The sequence below is a fragment of the Panthera pardus genome, unplaced genomic scaffold (assembly GCF_024362965.1).
Source record: "Panthera pardus isolate Hobbes unplaced genomic scaffold, ASM2436296v1 HiC_scaffold_6, whole genome shotgun sequence".
In the NCBI taxonomy this organism is placed as follows: Eukaryota; Metazoa; Chordata; class Mammalia; order Carnivora; family Felidae; genus Panthera; species Panthera pardus.
Genome location: NW_026526991.1, coordinates 18,496,458 through 18,524,400, shown reverse-complemented (window position 1 = coordinate 18,524,400; position 27,943 = coordinate 18,496,458). Strand labels below are relative to the sequence as shown.

The 27,943-nt window shown below is 40.8% G+C and overlaps 1 long non-coding RNA gene across 1 annotated transcript; it reads left to right on the top strand.

The window, feature by feature from the left end:
- Positions 1-208: 208 nt before the first annotated feature.
- LOC109265424 (uncharacterized) lies at positions 209-27,943 on the top strand. The gene is made up of 3 exons (XR_008419547.1): positions 209-913; positions 22,788-22,819; positions 23,407-27,943. It is a non-coding gene; the product is annotated as an uncharacterized LOC109265424 (long non-coding RNA).

Sequence of the window (27,943 nt, the reverse complement as noted above, 5' to 3'; positions counted from 1 at the left end):
AAGTCACCGAGAGACCTTGAGGAAGAGAGAGATGATGTGAAGGGTTTCGAAGGCTCTATGGAGGCGGGCTTTCAGGGCTGGCTGGAAGACGTCTGCGCTTGCCCAGTTCAACGACGGAAGATGAGATGGTACATCGCTGTCAAACTGCTTGGATGGTCTTAGGCTCAGGGCAGGAAATGAACGTGAAGGGGAGGCACCGTTGTGCGCTGGAGAGCGGAAGAGATTTCCAGAGAGGGGAGCTGCGAATTCGGAAGGAAAATAAAAGTGTCTGATGGAGAAAGATTAAGTAGGGTTTGAGTCAGGAAAAAAACAAATGAACAAACCAACAAAACAGAGCTCAGCGTCCTTAATGGGAAGAACATAGCCTTACTGAATAAGATCAGAAACCTGCAAAAGACCAGGATGAGACGAAAGCACAGGAGCACTCGGTGACTAAAAAACAACAGGATGCCAGGCAAAGCTAGTAAGCAGAGACAAGACAGAGCAGGCTGAGATAAGGACCACTTCCAAGTAAATTAAGTGTCCAATAACAACATCAAGATCTTCTTGGGACGACTAAACGGAATCACCAACATTACAAAAACAAAACAAAACAAAACCCCCAAATTAATAGTAAGGAAAATGCAGCAGATGCTGTTGTGAAAACAGCTACAGCATGCATGACACCAGGTTGTCTGCAAACAGAAGCCACCTTTCTTTCGGGTAGCCACACCTCTGAGAAGTAGCCTGACCCCGAGTTTGAGGAAAAATCTCTGTTAATGATAATCTCATTCTGTTCACCGTGATTGGCTTAGAGGAGGACACGTGACTTAGTTAAATGTGATGAGACCTGCAGGCAAGTCGGCTGGGGACTCCGTAGAGGAGTTTGCTCAAGAAGATGACCGCACCCGGAAGACAGCTCTTCTTCTAGAAGGTAAGTCTATCTTACTAGTGGGAGGGGAACTAATTTGAAAGCAGGCCCCCACACTGCGCTTGGCAGGCTTCTGCTGGTTGGATTTAAAAGAATTCTGGTATGGAGGACAAACAGGAAGCTCACGCCTTGTGAAATAAAAAAAGAACAAACCAGGGGCACCTGGGTAGCTCAGTCCGTTAAACATCCAACTTTGGCTCAGGTCACGATCTCATGGCTCGTGAGTTCAAGCCCCGTGTCGGGCTTTGTGCTGACAGCTCAGAGCCTGGAACCTGCTTCGGATTCTGTGTCTCCCTCTCTCTCTGCCCCTCCCCTGCTTGCACACTCTCTTTCAAAAATAAATAAACATTTAAAAAAAAATTTAAAAGAACAAACCAAATAAGTATACTCCTTTAAAATTTTACTTGATAGTGTCCCTAATAACCTGAAAAGTTAATCAAGAGTAAGAATTAAAAATGAAAGGTGGGGCGCTGGGGTGGCTCAGTATGTTAAGCTTCCAACTTTGGCTCAGGTCATGATCTCACAGTTTGTGGGTTCAAGCCTGGTGTAGGGCTCTGTGTTGACAGCTCAGAGCCTGGAGCCTGCTTTGGATTTTCTGTGTCTCTTCTCTCTCTCTCTCTCTCTCTCTCTGCCCCTCCCCTGCCCATGCTCTGTCTCTCTCTCTCTCTCTCAAAAATGAATAAACTTTAAAAAAAATTAAAAATCAGAGTTAGCAGAAGGCTGAGGGTGAACACAGAAAACAAAATGTAAGCATAAAAATTGGTTTTAAATGATTATGGTAAATAATATGGTTCAAACACATCAGGGGAGCTATATAGTTGAATTAAAATCAATGTACTTATAATTAATTAAATGAAAGATTTACTTTAGTAGATAGTAATCCAAGTTCTAAATGACATAACTACAGACTGGGAAGTTAAGGGGCACTGGGAATAAGCATGGCTTGCTAAATTCCTTGCTTATGAAGGAAAAGTCAAAATACACTTTTTGCATACATTTTCCATCCTAGAAATACATATCGAAGAATATTTCATAAAATATTAAAGATTGCCGCTAACATAAGACCCTATTATAATCTGAGTGTTACAGTAGGAGGAAAAGGTACAGACAGATTAAAATCTTCCCTCAGGGGCATCTAGGGGGCTCAGTCGGTTAAGCGTCCGACTTCAGCTCAGGTCATAATCTCACAGTTTGTGAGTTTGAGCCCCGCATCAGGCTCTGTGCTGACAGTTCGGAGCCTGGAGCCTGCTTCAGATTCTGTGTCTCCCTCTCTCTCTGCCCCTCCCCTGCTCATGCTCTGTCTCTCTCTCTAAGATAAACATTAAAAAAATTGTTTTAAATTAAAAATAAATGAATAAAATCTTCCCTCAGAAGAAAGGATAAATGAATGTGCCATTCCTCTCAAGATGGGCAAGACCCCTCTCTGCCCACTGTCCCTTTCACTGAATTATTATCTGTGAAACCCTTGAATGTGTGCCAAATATTTCTTGCTGTGCCCTTACTAATACAACCAGTTATCACTTTTTCTGTGCCCTTAAAACACTAACTTTTCACTTCTTAAAAAATTATTTATTTATTTATTTTGAGAGAGAGAGAGAGAGAGAGAGAGAGGCAGAGAGAATCCTAAGCAGGCTCCCCACTGTCAGCCTGGTGCAGGGCTCAAACTCACAAACCATGAGACCATGACCTGAGCAGAAATGAAGAACCAGATGCTTAACTGACTGAGCCACCCAGGTGCCCCCAAATCTGTAAATTTTAAAAATTTACACCAGGCATTTAAGGGTAACAGATCATGGTGATTTTATCTTTAGTTTTCAGAAGTTGAATTTGGATGTGTCTTTATGTGGATTTCTTTGAGTTTATCTATTTGCAATTCTCATAGCTTCTTGAATGTGTGTGTTTACATTTTTCACCAAATTTAGCACATTTCCAGACATTATTGCTTCAAATTATTCTTCAGCCCCACTTCCTCCCCCCTTTCTGGGCTTCCAACAATAAACACTTTGGTACCTGTTCCACATAACCACTAGAACGTTCTTTTCTTTGCAGTCTGTTTTCTCTCTTCTGTTCAGCTTGGATACATTCTATTGATCTTTCCGAAGACTTTATTTTTTTTTAAAGAGAGATGTGAGGAAATCTTATTAAAAATATACTTCCTAGGTCTTGCCCTAAAAATTAGTAACATACTTTTCTTCCCCGAGCTCTTCATGTAACTAGGTCCTCCTTATTTTTCTGATCCAGACTTAACCGTCACTTTTGCAGGGAGTTGTGCCAAGTTTACTTCTACTGTGTGTTTTTGCACAATCCATAATTATGTTACTTATACATTTTAGTGGCTTCATTTGCTGCATCCTCTCCTACAAAGCCAGTTCTGAAATGTCAAAGACCGTGTCTTGCTTGCTACTGGTTGGCACAGAGTGGGCACTCGGCAAATACGATTTTGAATCAAAAGTAAAGAGACCAGCTACCCCATATATGCACAAAGAGAGACAACGGGCATGCCCCCCGTATCTTAGTGAGGGCGCTGAAGCTGGACCAAGAAAAAGATGGCACATGTACCCACCACCCGGAGATTCTAAGATGGGTAGCAGGTAGCTCCTAAAGGGGGAGCCCACCTGTGGCCCCCTCTTGCTTCGGTGTGCCTAGATGACTCAATAAAATAAATTTATAAAACATTTAAAAATTTTTTTTAAAAAGGGAGCACCTGGGTGGCTCAGTTGGTTAAGCTTTGGACTTCAGCTCAGGTCATGATCTCACCATTTGTGGGTTTGGGCCCTGCATCGGGCTCTGTGCTGACAGCTCAGAGCCTGGAACCTGCTTCAGATTCTGTGTCTCCCTCTCTCTCTCTGCCCTCCCCCACTCATGCATATGTGTGTGTGTGTGTGTGTGTGTGTGTGTGTGCACATGCACACTCTCTCTCTTTCTCTGTCTCTCTCAAAAATAAAAATAAACATTAAAAAAATTTTTTTAAAGAAATGTTCAGACGAAGCATAGAAATCTATCTACTGGATGAAGGCACCATTAAACAAGGCTTAAACGAACCAGCTCTAGGCAAGGAAGTACCACTGGTTAGGATCTCAGCTTGGGAGAATGCTGGATCTCAGCCTTCTCTCAGTTCCACCCCGCAGCAGTGGCATGAACTCCAGTCAGATACTGGACATTGCTGGTCCCAATTACTGTTTCAGAATATAGAAATAATACCATGGCACCTCATAAGGTCTCTGAGGATTAAATGAATACTTCAGGTGTAGGCGTAAAACAACGTCTGGTACCACAGTCCCACTCATCGAAAATTAGTTGTTGTTCATTTAGACCTGGGCTGAATGATCTTATCCCAGAAAACAAGGCGGCTTGGGTTTATGAAAGTTAAATAGGTTAAAACAGAGTCGAGACCAGCATACACATTCCTAACTGAGCCCTTATCTAGTATCCTTCACCATGCACTACATGCCTTTAATTTAGTCATTGTTCTGTAATGTGCTACTCTTCACTCACAGCAAACTATGCAAAGTGTAGGGTCCAAAAGACACCCTGGGTTTTCCCCAAGGCACAGAGGTTGGTATACAAGCTCAAACAAGGGTTCTGCACACTGAGAAACTCAGAGAGCCTACCTTCTAGGCAGGTTGAACCGATGGACCAATGGCCAGCATAAAAAATGCCTCATAGAAAATGAGAAATTTACTTATAGGAAATGCCTTTTGTTCCTTCAAAGTTCCATAGAATTTTTTTTTTCCATAGAATTTTAAAAAGCAAGGCGGTGGGGGAAAGGCAAGTACAAAGGCCAGGAGGCACCAGTGAGTGGAGGCGACTGTGTTTTATTAATCCATGCGATTAATCCAGCATGCTAAGGAAGACTCTTTAGAGAATCAAAATTTGTGTGATTTTCATCCACACAGATTAGAAAACACTGTTGCATTCACTTGCCAGTGCCTCCTTTGCTTTGTGCTTGAGTTGTATTCTTCAGAGTCCGGTAGGAACAAAGGAGAGAGAGCATTTATATGAGGACTAGCAGCACAGGCACTTTGACAAATGTCCTTCTCTCCCTCCCTTTCTGCAAACACTTCCTGAATTTCCCAAGAACTAATCCCTGGATTTGTATTTGCACCGTTTCCTCTCAAAAGCCAAATGACTGGAAATTGCCCCCAAATGCAGATTTCTGTCAACCCATGAAAAGTGGTTTTCACCAAGGGATGGGTGGATGGCAAGTCTCACCCCAAGCTCTTTGCAAGAAAGTGGTGAGAACCGTACATTTAAGGTTCCAGTGGGAGCCACCATTTCCTCACGAGGGCAAGTGACCTGAAAGAGTCCTGTCAGAATCAGAGAGTTTTCTCACAAGTTTTAGTAGGAGAGGAATGAGAGCCTCTGGATATGACAAAGAAAGAGCAAGAGAGCTTCAGGGACACAGACCCTGCAAGACCCAATCAGCTTCATCCACCCTTAGTCGGCTATAATGTGATTCTGAGAACTGGCAGGAGATATGTCTCCTTATTTTGAAGCCATTTCCTCTCTTATGGGAAGAGCAGAAATGAGTCTTCCCCAGGAAGCCTCTGTGGTCTCCAACACAGGGGTCTCCAAACTTGGTGAGACTTTTCCAGACAGTGAATTGTGCTGAGGCTGATATCACTGCCAACAGAATAGTGGAGCAGGGTAGTGATCACAGAAACCTTCCCAAAGCACACTTATGGATGTGGGAAGTGCTACCCTCTCAGTTCTGAAAAGAGAATGGTGGCTTCCCAGTGAAACTGGGTGAGTGTAGGAAAGCAAGATCCCAGCTTGTTCCCCCCATCCCAACCCCCATCTTCCCATGGTTCCCTTACTCTACTGCAAAGACTGAGGCCAGCAGCAGACCTCCCAGGTGACATGTTGAGATCACCTGGTGACTATCAATCAACGTACCTCATAGAAAAAAAAAAAAAAAAACAGAAAGTTTATGAGACTTCTGATTAGAAATAATTTTACACTCTCCTTATTTTTCTCAGGCCTCTCTCCCCAGTACCCAGCACAGTTGTTGACAGAGCATTCAATAAATATTTGTTGGATTGTATCATAGATCTTATTACCAGTCAGCTACCTTGTCTTTGGTAAATTCCTAATCATCCCATTAAATTATAAGCTCTTCAATGACAACCATCCTAATGGATTTATCCATGTGTCCCCCAATATCTAGCAGAAAACCCAGAACATGGTAAGTTTTTAGTAGATGGAGGGTCGAATCTGTGGTCTGTGACATAATCTGCTTATGTATAGTCTTGTTGTATGGGTCTCAGGACCACAATTTGTGTTTGTTGGTGCACACATACATGAACACACTCTCGTCTGCATTTATTACTATATTGGCATGTATGTTTGGCTCTGAAAGGAGCAGCACCAAGGAAAATGAGAAGTGGGGAGCCATAAACTTTGGCTGGTCATCGACCCTCCCATCTGAAAAATTTTTTAAAAATCACTTCTAGAACATTTTGCTGACTGACCATCTGAATTCCCATTGGTTGACTGACAACATTTCAAAATGGAGAACAGATCACCAAGTCTCCTCCTCCTCCTGCTTTATAGCAGAGAAGACTGATCCAGAGAGTTTAGGAAGCTTGTGCAAGGTCACACAGCCAACGATGGAGCCAAGCCTGGATCACCAGAAGTCTCATTTCCTCCTTGAGCCTCAAGTCTCAGCAGCCTACTTTGAGCTCTATGACTCTGGGAAAACTATTCTTGCCAGTGTTCCCAACACATCTAGTTATTAGATCAAATAAACATTCTTAGTGTGTTTCTTACTCGTCTTTCCTTAGTATTTGATGACAGATAGTTTCTCACTCCTTGTTGAAACCCATTGCCTCCTTTAAGCGTCATAACAATAATGCTGATGATTACTGGGTATGTACTATGGGCCAGGCACTGTTCCAAAAACTCTAACTATATTGTGATATTTATCCCACACAATAAACCTTAGGAAGAAACCTTAGGAGTTAAATATATTAGTATCCCCCCATTTTAACTTAGGAAAGTTAAAGAAAAGAGAGGTTAAGAAACTTGCCCAACATTACACAGCTAGTCATTGGTTACTCTGGAATTCAAACTCAAAAATCTAAATATCAATTGGGTACTTCAAATCGCCATGCCTCTTGTTGGCTTCTGCTTCTTCCTCACCATTCTAGATCTTGCCTTCTCAATTCCCCTCCCGTGCATACTCCTTAAATACTATTTCTTCGAGTTCTGATCTCAGCCCCCAGATTTTCTTCCCTTTCTTAATCAGGTCATCTGCTCCCAAGACTTCCTTACAACCTTCTCAGGACTTCACAATATTTTCCTCGAGTTCAGAGCTTTATTCTAAGTCACAAACAAATAAAACATCTATAAATATGCCCATTTGAATGTGTCTGTTCAGTTCCATTAGATAGAACGGTCTCCTTCGCTAACTTCTGCTCAGCTGATAAGAAAATAGGTTTAGCTTCCTTTTTCTCTTCATGCCACTTGGGTTTGGTTCATTTAGAGCAAAAATAGCACTCTAATTCCTTCTTGTTACTTAAGTAAATGTGCATTTATTGCTTTTAACCAAAAGGTTAGGTGTGTTACAAGAGGAACATTCCATCTGTCTGCTGAAGGGAAGATCCTGGTTGCTTAGTAGGCCAGTTGGGACTCCAAAAACTCCTTCTTTGACCATTGCCACCATCCTGGGCCTGGCATCTGACATTGTGATCATAGCCCAGGAAGGAAAGTCCAAGGCTAATGTTCTATTGATAACGTTAGCTGGAGTGACAACTTCAAGTTTCGCATCATCCAGGAAGTTAGGCTGAACTCATTCATGGAAAGATGGAAGAGTTTCCTTCAGTAAGACAGACAAGCCTCAATGTACAAGTACTTTTCAACATTCGGTTTATGTCATGTTTTCTAAGGTTCCAATGGCCAGAATAAGTCATTTGGCCAAGCACAGATTCAAGGAGTGGAGAAATGAGCTTTACCTCTTGATAGGAGGATTGAAAAAAAAAAACAAAAACATTTTAAAGAGGCATACTTTTGGGGGTGCAATGAATTATTGTAGCCATTTTTGTAATTTTGTGGATTGTCCTTAGTCCACAAGAATAGAAACTTGAAAGATCCAGGGATGTGAGATTACTGGGGTTATTCAAGGAACAGTGCGTTGAGAGGCAAAATCTGGGAGAAGCCATTTCAAGGGTGAATGTGATTGATCTAGACTAATCAAGATGGCAATCTCCAAAATCTCCCAAACTTTGTGACTCTCTTTGTGTCTATGAGGGAAATAAGATCTTATTCTACTCTTTACTCTCCTCCCTAAAATGAATCCTCACTAATTCTCCAACCAGGTAAGTGACAGAACCATCATCCAGTTGGCTCAAACCAAAGAAATAAGAATCACTCTGGATCCCCTTATCCTCATATCCTAACCATCAGCAGGATTATTGGTTTTATCCATCTACAACTTATTTCTAACTCCCACCCACCTGCTCCCATCTTACTGCCATAGTGGCCATCTGGTTCCCCTTCATCTTTCACTTGGGCTTTTACTGTAGTCTCCTAATTGGTCTCCCTGCTTTTGCACTTGTTCCCTTTATAGTTAATTACCCAAATGACAACACTGAGATCATTTAAAAAAGGAAATCAGAAGATGGTACAGCTCCACCCAAAATCTTCAATGGCCTCCCATTACATTTAGGATAATATCCAAAGCTCCTCACTGCGACCTAAAAAGCTCTTCACAATCTGCACTTTGCTTGCCTCTTAATCTCAGTTTATGCAACTCTCTTCTTTATTAACTATATTCTAGCCACAATGGTCTCTTTTTCTCCCCCCCCCCCCCAGCTGAACACATGAAATATACAAATCGTGGGCAGAATGTAAACTCTTCATAGACAGCTTTCCTGACCTCCATATTTTAAATACCCCCAGCCCTCTGCCATGCCGGTTATTCTTATCCATTAATCCATTTTTCCTTATCTTTTTCTTATTTTTTTACATTTTTGGTATACAGGCTTTTTTCATGTGGGTTTTACTGAGGCGTGATTTATATAGAGTAGACCTCATTCTTTTTAGTGTCCAGCTGTATGAGTTTCATCAAACACATACAAATTTGTAACCATTTTCACAGTTATGCATATGGCATTCTAGAAAAGGCAAAACTATAGGCACATTAAATAAATCAGTGGTTGTCTCAGACGGGGGTAGAGGAGAAGCTGATTGTGAAGAGGCATGAGGCAACTCACCCATCTTGCTTATTTGTTTACTTGATAATTTCTGCCTTTCTCAAAAGACACATCCCAACAGGACGGAAACCTTGTATGTCTCCAGAAGCTAGCATGGGGCCAGTCACCAAATAGGTGCTCAATCTTCCTTTGTTGAAAGGCTTAATGAATATATAACCCTCCCCAACTTGGCCCTCTCCCCCAGTCTTCATCTGTAATCCATGGTCACGTCCTATGGATGTTACCCTCTTAAATGTCTCTCTTGGTCACTCCCTTTCCTCTAACTCCCCTGCTGTGTTTCTGCTCTCCTTGTTCCTCACTTAGATGATTGTAATCGCCTCAAAAATGGTTTTCCTGGCTGCAAGCTCGCCCCCTCAATCATTGCCTATGGCTGCTGCTAGGTACAATTGAATGACATCACCCCTTTGTTTAAGAAAGAAAAAAGAAATGCTTCCCCATTGCCTCCCAACCGCAACCGAACCAAACTAGCTCGACCCTCCTCTGCTCCCAGGTGCCTAACACAAACTGCCCTCCTTGCTACTTATAGGGCTCTGCTCCTAGCTAGATATGGTTCCCAGGACCAAAGGCTGCTGCTCATCTGTGCTGTTTACAGCCAAGTAAGCCCCTCGTCTCTGCAGAGTCCCTGCTGTCTTCATATACCCCTCAAGGGGGTGTCCCTTCAATCCCAGCATGCCTGAAGACTTCATGTCCCCAAATTTAAGACAAATATCAACATGGCAAGGAATTTAGAGCTTTCAGAGCAAGCCATGTAATTGTTAACCATGATGTTTCTCAAAGGTATGGTTGCCCATCAAAACCATCCAATTCTAGTATACCGACTCTTGAAGCCACACACTTTTCAGAGACCAGTAGTGGCAATTATTTTCCATCCTTTCATTGTATTTTGAAAATAATTAAGAGGTTGGAATTGAATTACATCAGTTGGCTGGCACTAAGCCCAAATTACTCTCTATAAAACTAACAAGAGTGGACTGGGTCAAAAATCTAAATAATTTTTAATTTTATTTTATATTTTATTTTTTTATAAATTTTAATACATGCCATCAAGGCTCCAAAATATGAAATCCTAATTATTTCATTGGGATTGGGGAATTGGGGAGGGGAGAGAATGAGGGGGAATCACCAGGGTCCATCAAGGAGACTGGCTAAATTAAGGTATATTCTTCAAATACGTTACTCTGAAATTGTAAGAAAAAGAAAAAGTAAACTCTCAGTGTACTGCTATGTATAGAGCCCCCAAGTTATTATGTTAAGTGAAGACAGCAAAGTCCAGACTGCTGCAGCTTACCTGCACGCTTTTATTTGCTCATATATACACGTTTATTTGCTTAGAGAAAATGTGGAAGGATTCCCAAGAAACCAGGAAAAGTGGCTTCCTGTGGGGGAAGGGGAATGAGGCAGACTGCAGCAAAGGGGAACAATACCTTTTTATATTTGGGGTTTTGAACCAGGTGAATATATGTCTGCCTTCCACTCAGTTTCCTAACGTGTTGTTAAAAAAAAAAAAAAAAAAAAAAAAAAAAAAGAGTTTGAGTGGGCATCACAGTGTGATTCTCAACAGATCTCATTCAAATTGCATTACTCCGGGTCTTTGAAACTATCATTAAATAAACAAAACCTTTCAAATAATCCTGGTATCTACACATAAGCAACAGACTTGTTGCTATATAAATACAAGTAAATAAATAAATACATTCTAAAATGATACATTGTCCAAATGAGAGTGTAACAATTATCAGCCTTATCAATTGCCCTAAAAACTTATTTTCTCTTAGGTAGGAAACTGGACATGTAAATTCATTTATCTTTTCAGGTCAGCGAAATGGTCCAAAGTTGTCATAATACTTCAGGTGGCCGCATTGTATAGAATATAATTAATGCATGTATGTATCATTTTGGCTTGACACAAAATGTCAAAGTAAAATGTCCTGTATCAATTTATTTGGGGGAAACTATGCTTCCCACTGTCCTCTCCACCCACCCACCCCTCACACACACATGTATTTTGTGTAATTAATGCAGCCATCAAGGTTAAATGCCAAAGTACCAAAAGTTGACCGGTGTGCTCTATTCTCCCACAAACCTGATTGCTCCAGAAATGAACATGAGACTCAAGTCTGGCCAAGCAGAATCACTGGGTGGGAGGTAGGGATTGTTAAAGATGCAGAGCAAAAGAAGGTTTCTCTGCTTTTCAAATTAGAAGCTCTAAGGATTTTATAAGCCTGTAGCTGCCAGGACCCATTATTGCTATCCATTCTGAAAATAAACCCAAAGTGAGAATTATATCAAATGGAGATTTAAAAAAGAAAGAAAGAAAGAAAATTATGATAATATCAGTGAAGAGTGGATCCAGCCATGCTTTGAGCCAGTCCGTCCCGTGGATTTACCAACTTCATAAGCCAATGAATTCTTCATTGTTGCTATTTGAAACATTTCAAATGCTCCTCAACAAAGTCTTTATGCTTTTATTTGTACATATTCTAGAGTTTCTAAAGAAACTCTGGTCTTTCTTGGGATTGTTTCTTAATTTACCTGAAAATGCAGAAAACATAAACTTCTAAGTTTAAGAGATTCAGAGAAATTCTTCATATAATCAGTGAATCTGAAGGAAGGTAAGCAAGTTCTCTCATGAGAAGTGCTGGGCTATAAGGTAGAGGGGAAATATACAAAATAAAATTAGGTCTCTGGTTCCTAAAATAATCCATGCCATCTGCCATTCTTACTTCCATAAGTAAGTGATATTTTAAATTTTTTTTGCTTCTTTATCCTTTAAATAAGATGATCCTGAAAGCAATGAACTTCCATTACCTATACATGCACATCCTTCCCATATATTTTATTCATGCAGCTAATTAACTTACTTATCTGTCCATTCAACACATTTTTACTGAGTTATACTACATACTAGACATTATTCTAGAAACTGGTAATAGATGAAGTCTCTGTCCTCATAAAGTGACATTCTAGTGGAGATGACATAAAAATAAATACATGTATAATATATCTGATGACAATTGTTTTATTGCTAAGAAGAAAAGCAAGACAAGGTAAGGGGGATGGAAAAATGTTAAGGATAGTGTACTAATTTATATACAGAAATAAGAGATGCTTTCTTGGACAAGGGGGCTTTAAAGCAAAGATTCGAAAGCAGAGACGGGGTAGCCATGTGATTTCTTGATGGGGGTAATTCCAACTACAGTCACAGGGCACAGGGAGACACAGGCCATAGGGAAGGAAAACAGAAGATTGAAGCAAAAGGAGGTTTCAGGTTGGGCTTTGCCATCTTGAAATAATATTATAAAAAATAAAAATGGAAAATAAAGAGGAGAAAGGTATCAGATAATTAACATGAATAAGGTCATAAATTAGGACAATCTGATTCAATTTTAAATAAAACAATTCAGCAAACATGTAGTCAGTTCTAACTTCCTATTAATGTTTGTGTGTGAGATTGGTTGCTTGGATATGATTGGGTATTATTGCTTGGATGCTGTATGTTTAAGGTGGTGTTAACCCAGTGGATCTATGAGTCCAAACCACTCTTGCATGAGGAATAGGATCTTACCTGAAAGGTGAAGTTTTCACCCCACACCCATACTCCCCCAGCCCATCCATTCCCTGAGGAAAAGGCTTGTATTGCAAGCCAGAACCTTTACACTGAGAAGGAGGATCTTAGGAAGAAATGAGTAAGAACTCTCCCTTGGCCATGACGACAAACCAAGGAGCAGGACAGACCTGCAGGGATGAAACTTAAGAGGACACATAATCTGTTAAAAGGTGGGAAGAGGGCCAGGAACCGAGTACCCCAGGCCAGCTGCCCCAGCAACAGGATGTGAGAGATTAACTGAGGCAAGCTCAGAAACCTGTAGCTTATAAATTTCCTCCACTGCCAGCATTTTTTCTAGCAGTATTTGTTCCATCTTAAGTCAAGTCTTTCTGAAAATCATCTTAGATAAGCTAAGGGAAATGAAAGGGAAGGGCTTTCTACAGTTGTAGAGAGGCAGGGGTAGCTCAGGGGTGAAGTAAGAAACCTCGAGAGAACGTGAAATGAGAAGGAACTTTTCATAGCTGGGTGAGTACCTCTGACTACCTGAGAGCATCTCTCCGTGGACAAACCTTGGAGCTAAACGTTCAGAGCAGGGACTGCGAAACAGTGAAGGTCCATATGGAAACCTCACCTCCACTCCTCTCCACCCAGGGGAGCTGGGACAACTCACCCTCCCCACTCCTCCATTTCTACCTTTGCAAAATGGGCCTAATATTACCTCACAAACACCATCGTCCATGTTTTGCTGATGAAAAATGAACTTGCCAAGTCTGTGTAAGTAGTCAGCGTTAAAGACAGCATCAAATCTACTCTTTCCCACTCCCCAGCCTGTGTTCTTAACCCCGCACCCCATTGCTTCCCCATCTTATTGGCACAACCAGCAATTTAGACATCCAAACCAGAACCTAGAAGGTCACTGTGGCCTCCCCCAACTTTCTTGACCCGTAGATCCACTCATAACTGAATCCTGTCAGCCTCATCGCTTCTCGGCCTTTTGGCTAAGATCAAGCGTGAATCCTGTCAGCCTTACACTCTCAGTATCCTTCAGACCCATCCCCCCTACAGTCCTGTCTTAGCTTCTCCACCCATTTCCTGCCTGTGGTTCACCTCACTGGGATTCCCTTTACACCTTCTCTTCTACAATCCAACATAATAAATACAATAATAAACAAAGCACTCACCTTCCTAACTGTTCAATGGTTTCCCATCAACTAATTGATGATCAACTAACTTTAGTATGCATAAATATCACCTGGAGAACATGTTAATGCAGATTTTGATTGGGGTGCCTGGGTGGCTCAGTCGGTGAAGCCTCTGACTCTTGATCTTAGCGCAGGTCATGATCACACAGTTTGTGAGATCAAGCCCCGCGTCAGGCTCTGTGCTGACAGCTCAAAGTCTGCTTGGGATTCTCTTTCTCCCTCTCTCTCTCTGTCTCTGTCTCTGTCTCTCTCTCTCTCTCGCAAAATAAATAAACTTAAAAGTAAATAAGGTGCAGATTTTGATTCAAAAAGTTGAGAAGGGGGCCCAGGAATGTACATGGCTAACAGGTGTCACACAGGTGATTGGTACAATAATATGTGGATTCTTCTTACTCAAAGTGTGTCCATGGACCAGCATTATTAACATCATCTGGGAGCTTGTTAGAAATGGAGACTCTGGGGGCGCCTGGGTGGCTCAGTCGGTTAAGCGTCCGACTTCAGCTCAGGTCACGATCTCGTGGTCCGTGAGTTCGAGCCCCGCGTCAGGCTCTGGGCTGATGGCTCAGAGCCTGGAGCCTGCTTCCGATTCTGTGTCTCCCTCTCTCTCTGCCTCTCCCCAGTTCATGCTCTGTCTCTCTCTGTCCCAAAAATAAATAAACATTTAAAAAAAAAAAAGGGAGACTCTGTGGCCTGGCCTTAGAATCAGAATCTGAATTTTAACAAAGTTCCCAGCTGATTTGTATGCATGGGTTTTTTTTTTTTTATGTTTTATTTTGTTTATTTTTGAGAGAGAGAGAGAAGGAGACAGAGGGGGAGGTGCAGAGAGAGAGGGGGAAAGAGGATCCGAAGTGAGCTCCACGCTGACAGCAGGGAGCCCAATGTGGGGCTTGAACCCACGAACCTTGAGATCACGATCTGAGCTGAAGTCAGACGCTCAACTGACTAAGCCATCTAGGCAGCCCTGATTTGTATGCATATTAAAGAAGTAGACTACACGTTGATCTAAAGAATCAAATATAAAATCTTTTCCATGGTATGAGAGGCCAGTCATGACCAGCATTCTTGCTGTGATCTAAGTTTGACACACTGGGGAAACTGAGGCACCAAAAGCAGTTGTCTTCTTCACCTTGGTCACCCCAGTGCATAGCACACTCCCTGCGGCAAAAGACATGCTGCTTTATTGATACACATGGAGTCAAAGTGAACTACATTAACGCATATTTTTAAACAGATTTTGAAGTACAGTATTACAGCCGTATTGTATCTTCGTCAAGGTCTGATTTAACTGGAGTGAAAAAGAATGGAGGGAGCAAAGACGATCAGTGTCACGAGCCAGATACATTTTATTCCTTAAAACGCTGAACGTGTCGTCACTGGGCAGGGGAGGGGAGTACTCAGTTCCACCTCTGAAGTCCTTGCTATTCGCAGTTGATTTACTGCCTGAAGTCAAATCCATGCTCTATATATTAAGGCACAGCCCCCACTTTTTTTGTGTTTTGTTTTGTTTAAGAAGAGCAAACTTTCCCCACAAAGATACAAGAACAGTCAATATTGATCTTCTTGACGGATGGTGCACCTCACGCCACAGGCCTCTCGAGCATCTGCTCATTACCACCCAGCCCTCCCCTTTGTGGGGGAATAATGCCAAGTGGCCTCCTGTGCTATCGGCCGCAGATTGCAAATATTTAAAAGAAATAAATTTCTCTGAATGAAAAGCACCTTTCATTGTTCTCCAACCCCCTCTCCTCCCAAGTCATGTTGATTTTGGGGCAGTGCCTACTGCCAGCACCTGTACTGTTCAATTGTTTGCTTGCCAACATCACTGTGGTTTTCTTGCTTGGGCTTAGGAACCATTCTAAGTACAGTAGCCAATGACGGTGACTTTTCTTTCTCTCCTGGCAAAATCTATAGGGGAAGCATCAACTTCAGGACACCTAGCAGCAACTGTAATTAGAGACACGGGAAGAGAGGAACAGAAATTGGGGCTTCTCTGTCTGAGTATGTGTCCCCACATGATAATGAAAATGGACCACCGCTGCAGTCCGGAAAGAAAGGTTTGGATTTCCTCAATACCGTAGTATTTGGCAGAGAGTGCTTAAACTTGATTTTGGGAAATCCAAAACCTTCCTTTAACTGAACGTGAAGACCCACAGTAAGAAATAAGGATGGGATTTCAGCAAGAGGAAATTCGAATTGTGATTGAAAATAGCCACTTAGAATATTACCCCGAGGGTCTAAATATAAATATAGAATAAAAAGATTATTTCTTCTATGTGAAGCATTACCCACCATTTGGTGAAGTAGGATCATGCCCTGTGTGGTCTTAATCACTGCTCTTAATCTCTTCCCACTCAGCATTAGAGTAAAATGCACTGCAGCCAGTCACTGTGACGGGCCAACGTCGATGAAAAACTGAGTGTAAGGACAGTCTACGTTTAAAACTTTGGCCCTTTCTCTAGCCCAAAGCTGACTTCTCACTCAATGAGAGGGGTACAGCCTCCATTACCATCACCCCTGGGGAAGGCATTTGTTACTTTTCAGACTCTACATACTTTTTTTCTACTTCTAGGAACAAGTATTTAGGCATCCATGTGACTCCAAATTTTTTTTTTTAAGTTTATTTATTTATTTTGAGAGACAAAGAGAGCAAGCGGAGGCAGAAAGAGAGAGAGAGAGAAACCCAGCCCAATGCAGGGCTTGAACTCACAAACCATGAGATCATGACCTGAGCCAAAACCAAGAATGGGATGCTGAACCGACTGAGCCACCTGACTGAGCCACCCAGGCACCCCTACATGACTTCAAATCTTGATCCGTGTGGTTTACATTGAGTGATTCCCCCCAGACTTCAGGGATAAAGCAAATGTCCACATCTGATTACAATAGCCCGTTACATTTTGTTGGCTGCAGGGATTGAAATTCAGAACCAATGGGATGTCATGAGGTTTTGTTGAGACTTCCAGTATCAAGGTTTGACAGTGGGACACTACAGACTCCGGGGCCACCACCGCCACCTTACCAATGAGGCAAGCACATGTTGGCTTTGAATTGCTTTTTGCATAGGACGGCTTGAGTTGGGTGAAGTGCACTCTCTTGACTGTTCTGCCTGGTGCCCAGGGGACCTGTTTGTGATATGAGGATTCTGTGGTCGTGGAATGGTTTATTTCACTCTTGGTAAAACTGATCAATTCTGATAAAGACAGTACTGATACTGATAAGGATGAGGCCCACCTTGCCTTAGTTGACATCATTCTCCAATTAGCTGGGCCCAAAAATCCTAGGTCATTTCCTTAGCCCCCAAATGAAAAAGATGATATTTGCTACAAACCCTTACAACTAAAATAAAAGGGTATTTTTCTGTTGTCGATATATGGACTGAACCACAGTGTAAGGAGCTAAAACCAGCCTCCTTATGTGCAGTGAGGTAGGAAGATCTACATGGACTTGCATAACAAGTGTTTTGAATTATATGAAAAACATCAAGCCACTTTTAGTTTCTTGTAAGACCTTCACAAATTACAGAAATGTCCAGAGGAAACCTGAAAATACCATTGTATAAATTTAAATTTAAAATTAAATTCAGATTTACACAAAACAGATTTGTATGAAGAGTTAAATATTTTTAGAAAAATTGTCTGCAAAAATCAACTCTAGACATACTAAAATTTATATTTCAAAACAATTTATCATAAATGTGTCCCAATGTTGTCACCATCTCTAAAAATACTCTTAACAGCTTGAGTAACAGTTGCATCAGCATAAAAATTCTTCTGAAAATTAAAAATTATAAAAACTTATTTGCAATTTTGGCTATCCATTGATATTTAATAGTAAGGCACTACAAGCTATCTGCAAACTCTAGATTCACTTGTTGATTACCCGGCTTCACTGTTGCATCACAAGCAGTGAGCTTGACTTTCCCATGACAGATCCCTCAAGGTCAGAATGTGAAGGGCATTTCTCTGGTTTCTCCACAGAAGAATGCTCCAGGAAATATTTGTCTGGTTGATCGAATTCTGGGGATAGACCAGGAAAAAGGGTCTGAAGGTCCCACAGACTACCACCTAAAATTTCAAGAAACCCCTATTTGGAGAGTCCACCTCATCTCTGAGCCCACTGTCCCTGGGTTGAGAGCCACTCTACCTTAATTTTGCCAGAGAATAAATCCTTGTCTGACTCTGCAAGGGTGAGCAAAGGAAAAGTGGAGTTCTGGATCCAGACTGCCACCAGCCCCTTGTTTTAAGCCCCTTGCTCCTTTCCTGCTTTAGACGCTATGTGAAACCTTCAAGTCCCAGGTTTCTTGGTGGTAGAATGAATTGATTCACTTCTCCTTGTAGGACCCCCATGTAGACTTGTGTTGGGAATCACTCCATTCTCTTAGGTCAGCGACCACATTTTAGCCAACTTCACAGCTTTCAAAAGAATTGTTCAAATTGTTCACTTGATGTTATCTCCTCTCTTTGTTTTTCTTTCTGGTGAGTGAATGCATTTTGTTTAAAAGCAGTGGTTCCCAATTATTTTCAAAATCACATAAGACAAAAAGTAGATGGCATTTGTAGGGAACACTGGGGTAAATGGATAAGACTATTCAAGGCCAAGGCCAACTGGTCTGACTTTACTTGCTATCCCAGCCCTCATAACACTATCAAGAGGACTAAATAGATTAATATCTCTGCCCACGTGTGACCCATTTGCAGCATACCATCTGAGAGGCTTTGTTCTGTTGCTAATTCTGCGGCGTTTGGAGAGAGGGAGAGGAGATAAGTAGATGTGGTCAGTCTACCATGTTTAACCAGCCACCCCTCACTGCTCAGTCTCCTATATTATCCAGGTTAGATGGTATTTTTCCCCCTGTGGTCATCCATTTCATAGTCCTGGAGGATCCATCTAGCTTTTCCAAATGGCATCTTCCTGATACTTCCTGCCAGGAGCGCCATAGGCACTTAGGATTGCTATCCCAGGAAGTAGTAAAAGCGATGCTTCTTACCCCAATACCTCCATCTAAAGCAAATACCTAGCTCCATGATAACTCTTAAATCACAGGAGCCTGAACTCTAGACAAATCCAATCCAGTCTGGTCCCTGGTAACTGGAGAAAGAGGGCATCTAGCCCAGCCAATGAAATAGAACTGCAATGAAGACAAAGGAAATAAATCAAAAGAAACTAACATACATACCATTTGGTGGGACAGTACAACAGAGTACTCAAGATCATGGGATTTGGAATTAATGGTATCTGTGTTGGAATCCTGCCTCCACCATCTACTGGATATGTGATCCTAGGAAAATTATTCTATCTTTCTAAGCTTCAATATCTTCCTCTGGAAAACAGATGGAAAAGTAATTCCTGCTGCCATGAATGTTTAGGTGATGAAGCAACTACAAAGCACCTGTAGCACAGAGGTCATGAAGGGATGAGTGGGGAGAAAATATTAATGAGGGGTTGAAAGGAAAAGCATAATATTCACAAAGAAGAAAAGATAAGGTCTTGGAAAAAAATACCATTAAACGGAGAATGAAAGGGATCAAGGCCACAGTCTACAAACACGCTGATACTTAGGACCCCACCAGCCACAGAGAAGCAGGATATAGAGAGATATGCTATGTATAAAATAGGACATATGTGTATATATGTGCGTGGGATGTGTATGTGTGTACACATTTGTTAACAGCACTGAGGTCCTTCTATGCAATAGAAGTTCTGGGAATTAGCTTCCTGATGCTGTTTTCCAGGAAACTAACAAAGTCACCATCTTCACTTAGTTACTGATTAGCCCTTCAAACAGGGTCAGGCATCCTGGCCTTCTTTTTACATGACCATAAATAAAAATACAACCGATCTCTCATTTTATCCTCAGATGCCAGCCCAAACACTATTCTACGTAGCACAAAGGGCCCAACGTGAATATTTAAAACTAATACATTGAGGGAGGTATGTGTATGTGTACAAGGCCAGACCATCACACACTTACAACTATGTGCCCTAACTTGTCAAACAAAACCTACTAAAGTGGAAGAAAATAAATAAAAGGTCAACACCTCCTTGACAGCTATGGGTACATACATTATTAAGCCTAAAGGTGTCACATCTCAAGGAAACGTAAACTGAAGTTCCTTTCAGGTTCTCCTTAGGCTTGGCCCTAAGGAGCCAAGCGGGAAGCTAATTCCTAGAACTTTTATTGCATAGAAGGACCTCAGTGCTGTTTTAGATTGTACTCGGACAAAGGAATCATAATTCAATTATCCAAAGATTTATTACAAAACACTTTGCCCACACTGGATATTTTGATGTGTAAACATCAGAGTATTACACTCCCTGTATCCCAGGCTTCACATTTCAGATTTCATTAGCCAATAAAGCCAGGTTTATTGATAATAAAGTTAAGCCCTTCAAACCACTGACCATGGAAACCAGATTTTGAAATAATTCAGATTTGTGTTTCTGTTCTTTCTAATTAAGGGTAATATCGGGAAGCACAGACAGTGGGTAGCATTGTTCGAGCACCATGGATTTAAGCAAGAAAATCTGATTATCAGCTCATGTCAGAAGCCAAGCGATAATGCAGCTTAGCATTCGTTTGGGCTTTTTCTTTGGCCAAAAGATAATTACCGTTCGTGAGGCCTTACGTAAGTGTATCTAATATCTAAGGCCCTAAAATTTATGAATAGCAAAGACACACAATAGGCAAAGAAGAATTACTGTATTTATTATTTCTATGGCTTGTTCCACCATGATAATTTCATTATCTAGCAAAGTCAAACCTCGAAAATCAAAGTATAATTTCTTAAAGGACAAGAGTTAAATACGCTGGCAAGGTTTTTGGCCCAATTTCCTCTGGTGAAAGTTATTTCTAACAAATAAGAAGTAGACCAGCCAGAATTCTAATAGGAAGTTTACCAAAGGGGATTCAGAGTTACCTATTGAGGTCATTGCACAAACAGATGGTAAGCTTCTGCCGTGAGATTTTTTTTTTTTTCTTTCGTAAGGTGTTATTTCTTAATCCTGTGCTGTTGAAAATAAATACAATGCTTCCTACCAAACAATACCAAAAACCTGAAGACTGAAAAGCACTTCTTGGCAAAGCTGATCGTGTCAGAGTGAGCATTGCTGTAATACAAGCAAGCAACCTGAGCATATATCATGCAGAATAAATTTGGGGAACTCAGAGGGAAATAGTTATTTGAAATAGGGGTTAGAGGTTTGATATATAAACCCATATCTAATGAAGAGGATGAAAAGAAAATCAAGTTGTGAAATTTCGGAAATTTCAAAAATTTCTAAATTTCTAAAATTTCAGACAAGAATGTTGAGATCCTCCAAAACATGAAGAGTCACCTGCTTTTTAGAAGAAAAAGCATGCTTGTCCTTCTCTATAGATTTTTATTTTTTTAGGAGTAGCTTTTATTAATGATCTACTACTCATTATAAACCAGTAGCAACAAACATTTTATTGAGTACCTGGTATAGACCAGGCATTGCTTTAAATACTTTAGACATAGGAATTCATCAAATCCTTATGGCAACCCGATGAAGCCAGTACTTTCCTCTCCCCATTTCACAGAGGAGGAAAATGAATCACACAGAGGTGCAATAACTGCCCAAATGGCTCCCACTGTTCCAAACACACACATACAAGTATATCTAACAAAATCGCAATTTTAGTCATCTTCATAATTGGATTTGGTTTTAGATATTAAACTTCTAAACTTTAGCTCAAATAATTTTTCCCCTGGGGCTTCCAGAATTTATTCTGTGTGATTTATACCCAGGCTACTTGTATTACAGCAGTGCTCCCTCTGACACCATCCTGAAGCCAAAGGTTCCTTAGGACTGACTGGTCAGGGTAGTTCTGTGGGCTCAGGCCTTAACAATGAGCGCTCCAACCTGGGGCAGATCACTAAGCTCTCTGTTAAACAGAAGTCAAATGGGAACAATGGAAGTAGGAGAGGGGATGATAAGAGAACTTGACGGAAGGAGACAAGTGACGGTACCTGGGCCTGGCGGCCCTACAGCCTCCTGCTGCCAGACTCACAGATCCACCAGTAAGGAATCATTGGTGCTTCAGGCTGGGTCCACCCTGTGGACTTCCTATTTTCTATGTTTGCTTTGATCACTTTTTGATTGATTCCCCACGCCTTAACTTTCCCTCTTGAATTTTTCTTATTTTTTTCTTTTTGCCTTACACTCTGGGAAATATTTTGCAACTTCTTCTTGCAGTCTTCTGTTAAACTACTTACTTTTAGCCGGCATATGTTTGATTCCATGAGCTCTTTCTACTTGCTCCGTGCTTCTTTTTCAAGGACAGAGCTGTTCTTATTTTATAGATTTCCTCAGCATTCCCCAGAAGGCGCTAATTAGGTATCTCCTAAAGTGAAAAGTTTCTTCTGGCTTCTCAATTATGTCAGTTTCTTCGAATGTCAATTTCTGTATTGGGTCTTCTTGGTCCTTTTTGTGCAATTGGCTTTCCTTAAATTCTGGTAGTTCTTGGTAAAGGCATACCTCACTTTATAGCATTTTGCTTTATTATGCTTCACAGATATTATATTTTTTACAAATTGAAGTTTTGTGGAAACTCTGCATACAACAATCTATGGGCACCATTTTTCCAACAGCATTTGCTCACTTCCTGTGTTCGTGTCACATTTTGGCAATTCTCATAATATTTCAAACTTTTTAATTATTCTTATGTTTGTTATAGTGATCTGTGACTGACGATTACAACTCACTGAAAGCTCAGATGGTTAGCATTTTGTAGCAATAAAGTATTAATTAAGGTATAAACATGGGGTTTTTTTTAGACATAATGCTTTTGCACACTTAACAGAGTATAGTATAGTGTAAACATAACTTTTATATGCACTGTAAACAAAAAAATTCATTTGACTTACTTTATTGTGATATTCACTTTATTGCAGTGGTCTCGGACTGAACCCTCAATATCTGCAAGGTATGCCTGTATTGTGAATAAAAGCCTAGTTGATGAATTTCCTTTCTGTTTGTGCAAATGTGCTTCTCTTACTAGAGAATTCGGGGTTTCTTCCCATAACCATGAGCTTGGTAGAGGCAGCCAAGACATGTGAACTGACTGGCTTCACTTCTGGGTGGGTGGGTGGGCTGGCTGGGGCTCCTCCAAACAGAATGAGAGGGTTTTATTCTTTTTTTTTTAAGTTTATTTATTTTTGAGAGAGAGAGAGAGAGAGTGAGAGAGAGAGCAAGTGTAGGAGGGGCAGAGAGAGAGGGAGACAGAGGATCAGAAGTAGGCACTGTGCTGACAGCAGAGAGCCTAATGTGGGGTTCAAACCCATGAACCATGAGATCATGACCTGAGCCAAAGTCAGTCGCTTAACCAACGGAGTCACCCAGGTGCCCCAAGAGGGCTTCATGCTAAGACACCAGTTCTTATATGAAGCGTCCAGGTCCTCCCCCATTAAACCTCTCAGGATTTTTTTTTAGAAAAAAAATATGCTTCAGTTTTATACTGGAGAGAAGACTCTGCCTGAAAAATCACCCCTGCCTTTTCATCGCTCTCTACAGGTGCAGTGACCTACTTGATGGAGGAGTTTGGAGGAAAGAATTGAGCGTGGTTGACTCCGTTCACTCTCCTTCGTCTCTGGGGTCTACAGAAATCGGTTGACTCCAGTCTGCCTTTAGTCATGAGTGAAGCTTGTCAGGAAGTGTCCGTTGTCTCCCACCCTTCAGGGGAGTGCTGCCATTTCTGAGAGCTCTCATCTTGGTTCAGGCAAGGCTGCCATTCTGGGGGTCTGAATAGAAAGCCCATTTTGGCCACACACCTAAATCACATTCCTAACCTATTTGATATTTCGATGTCTATCAGCCAGCTACTCTGTCTCTCCCTGGTTCAAAATTATGCAAAGAAAAAATGAGAGCTGTGTATTGATCCCTTAGACCCCAATATAAACACGTGTCTGGTTTGTTGTTGTTGTTGTTGTTGTTGTTGGCGGTTGTGGTGGTGGTGGTTGTTTTGTTTCCTGGTCTATTCAGCATCAAACCAATTCTTCGCTATGTCAGGAGGCAGCACCCAGCAGAAATTGAAGAGACAGACCTTCCATCATCTCCTCAACCCTTGGCAAATATCTTTGTTTCTCAACCTATAGAAATGCCTTCATGCTGTTTTCCAAACTCAGCTTCTAGATCCACTTAGATGCTATGAACCCCTCAGGTCCTTTCTGCAATTTGAAAATAGAAAGATTCTCCCTGATACACTCCCTAGAGCCATTGTGAAGAATTAAACCCTTAGTGGTTTAGCTACATCTTCCTTTTGGTCTGTGCACTGCTCCCCTTCCAATAAGTCTTGGTGCAATTTTTTAAACTTAAGATAGGCATCAGAAGCAGTTTTCTCCACAATCTTACATATTTAAAGCCTTTAGAGGCAAGAAATATAACTGTTGCTTGGGGCAGCGCCTCCTCTTAATATTGCTATTCCATTTACCAGAAATAAAGTGGTATCACTAAAATACACATATTTTTTAAAATTATAAAAGTAATGAATGCTCCCTCTAAAAATCTTAAACAGTACAGATGAGTATGACGATCCCTCTACTCTCAAGAAGTCATTAAAATTACAAAAATGTTCTTGGGTTGCTTTCAGAAAGTTTTGATGCATATAGAGTGCCATTATACACATACATTTTTTTTACACAAATGAGAGCACGATGGAACCCAGATAAATCTGTTTTGTCGTGGTCCATCCACTTCAGCATGGGTGCCACACTCAAAAGAAAGCAAGGCCAGGCCCTACATCCAAAAACTAGTAGGAAAGCAAGTTAAAATCTTCACATCAGTATTATAAACAATCAGTAAATAAAAGAAGTATTGCCTTGCATGGCAAATAGCAATGTGTTCTGAAATTATGTCTCACATCTTCCCCTTTCTCCCTAAGGTCCTGCTCTTCACACCATGATAGCTTTCTCTTTCTCTCTCCTCTCTCTCTCTCTCTCTCTCTCTCTCTCTCTCTCTCTCTCTCTCTCTATTTCTCTCTCCCTCCTTCCCACCCACCCCCTCTGCCTTTTCCCCTCTCTCACACCCTTTGTCCCCCCTACTCAAAACAAAATCAAAAAACAAAAAACAAAAACAGAAACTCTTCAAATTTTAATCCATGCTAGCTTTAGTTTTTCCCCCTTTCCTCCTTCCTCCCCTGAATATACTTTTATCCCTTCATAGCTTTAGCTCATTCCAAAATCAATAGTCTTCCTAGGATTCTTTTAGTTCTTCTCTAGAGCCAATACTGGATGAATCCAATGAAAAGTTGGACATGGCTAGTGGGCCCAAGCAGCAAAGGCACTTTTCTCTTCCAAAAACCAGTGGAGAGGTCAAGGTTGTGAATACACACACACATCTTGCCCTTGTCCCCCTTGTCACGATATGATACTGTCTACAGTTTGCTTCTTCGACTTATGAATTCATCACAGGCATGCTTTCTCTTCAGCCCATGGTGTTCTGCCTCATTCTTTTTCAAAGGACATGGTATCATATAGTGTTGAGAATGCATTTAACCAGTCCCTGCTGGTAAATATATATGCTGTTTCTGATTTGAGACTACCTTAAGGAAGACTGCAATGAATAATTGTTCACATATTTCTTGTTCACATATTTCTTGATACATGAGGGAGTGTAGATGTGCTCTTGACAACAATTTGACTTGTGTTTCTCTGGCTCCACTTCCTATGATGTAATAACAACTAATACTCATTCTTTAAATGAATGAGTGAATGAATGAATGAATTAATTAATTAATAAGTCAGCAAATAGCTAGGAATGTGATAATAAACCACAACCAAGGTAAATGACATACCAGTGGGCTTATACTATAGGATATAATCTCTACTTAGCCATTCTTGAATGCAACTTTCTTCACCTGTAAAATGGGGACATGCTTTTAAATACTGTTGAATGATTAGATTAAATGACATCAAAAAGCTGCTGAACCCAGGCCAATGTAAGCTATTATTGAACTAACATCATATGTCCACATAAAATGTTTAAATGGAGTCTGGGTGCCGTGACCCTTTCATGGATACGGAAAATCACCAGAAGTGTTTGGTGCAGAAAGAGCTGCCTCAATCCCTGGAGGACATGTTCATGCCTCCAGGATTTTGAGTAGTATTCACAGCCCTGTTATGGCCATTGTTATGTCCTTTGATCTTCCAATGACAATTTCAAAAATTAATTTTTTTAGGTGCATAGTTTCTATTCTTAGAAGAAATCTATAATGACAGCTATAAAGTATTTTAAACCTTAGGGAATTGATATGCCATCATAAGCAAAAACATTTATTAAACCATTGCTTATATGCTAGCTGATATTTAAGCCATTGTATTCTTGACCTTAGGGGATACAAAGAAGGCAACTAAATATTGTGGAAAGATCTTTGGAGCCACATAGACCTGAGTTCAAAGCCCAGCATTCAATCATTCATTCAATCATTCATTCATTCAACAAAATTTAAGTGGTTTGAATGGCAGACACTTATCCTAACTTTTAAGTAAACAAATCTCTTTCATTGTCACTTAAAAGATATTTAAACCTTATCAAATGACTTAGCTTCCCAGGGTGCCTGGGTGGCTCAGTCAGTTAAGGATCCAACTTCCGCTCAGGTCATGATCTCACAGTTCATGGGTTCGAGCCCAGCCTTGGGCTCTGTGCTGACAACTCAGAGCCTGGAGCCTGCTTTGGATCCTGTGTCTCCCTTTCTCTCTGCTCCTCCCCCACTCACGCTCTGTCTCTGTCTCTCTCTCTCTCAAAAATAAATAAACATTAAGAAAAAAGGTTTTTAAAAAATGACTTAGCGTCTCTTTTTCTAGGGTGCAATGTCAACTTTGTAAGTTTTTCATAAAAGTAACACATATCAAGTGTAAAGCACCGTGCAGTAAGTGTTGGTTTCTTCTATTCCTTCCCAATTAAGGGCTAAAGATTCAAGACAAGCCAAAAACATATTAACACCCTCACAGAACTTAATGAAGACAATATTAGCACATAAGAAAATAAAGAGCAAAATAGTTACATCAAAACCAAGTCTGAGAATTTCAGAGATCCCAGAGCCTCAATTAGGCACATAGTGAATACTTAAAAATGTCTATCGATCGGGTGTACTAATCAAGAATTCATATAATTAGAGTCTCACGTTTGACAACAGGCAACATAGCACACTAGGAAAAGTTCTGGCACAACAATTCAAGGCTCGGGTTTGAGTCTACAAAGTGTGGTCTGCCAGCCGTGTTTCCTTGGACAAATCATGACCTTTTCCAGACTCAGTCTTCTCACTTGGGGAGCTAGAAGGTGAAGCTGCATCCTTTCTAAGGTACCAATAATTCCAGGTAAATAGTACTTGTCAAAACTTCAGAACACCACTTTGGAGTTTATTTGCTCAGACTGAGGGTGAACTGCACGTGGGTCCTCCAACCTCCCAACACCTTCCAGATATGATTGGAAGGGCCCAGAGAAGTGGCCTTTATCATTATAGCTCTGTTTTGTTTTTTACTCTGAATTTTAAAGTATAGATCAGCGAGTTAAGAAACAAGTATCACTGAAAAAAAAATCCATTTTAAAATCTAAAGACTAAAACTTAACCAGTCACGTCATGTTTTTAGCAAACACACTTACCATTGTGTGGAGTTTTATTGTCCCCCCTGGTGAATAGGAGCCTTTAAAAATGTATATGCCTAGAACTGAATACCGTGTCAAATCTATTGGCACTGCGTGTTTAAACACCTGCATCTCATCATTAGCCCTCCATAATATTGTTAAACAATAATTATACTTATGATGAGTAATGGATCCAAATATATCTTTCCTCGAGATGTACTCTTTCTTGTGTGATAAGTAACCCATTAACAGAACATGCAAACTACTCAGACGAAACGGGATTCATAAATACATCCAGATCATACTCAATAAAGTTTTTTAATGATTATAATGAACTGTAATGATGTCACCTTCTATATTAGAGAATCTTTGCCTTATTTTTCTTAGGATAATTGATGTCATCATTTCTGTTTACCGAGGTTCTAAATTTTACCTGTCTTGTCAGATTTAAAAAAGTTTTACCTTGAAA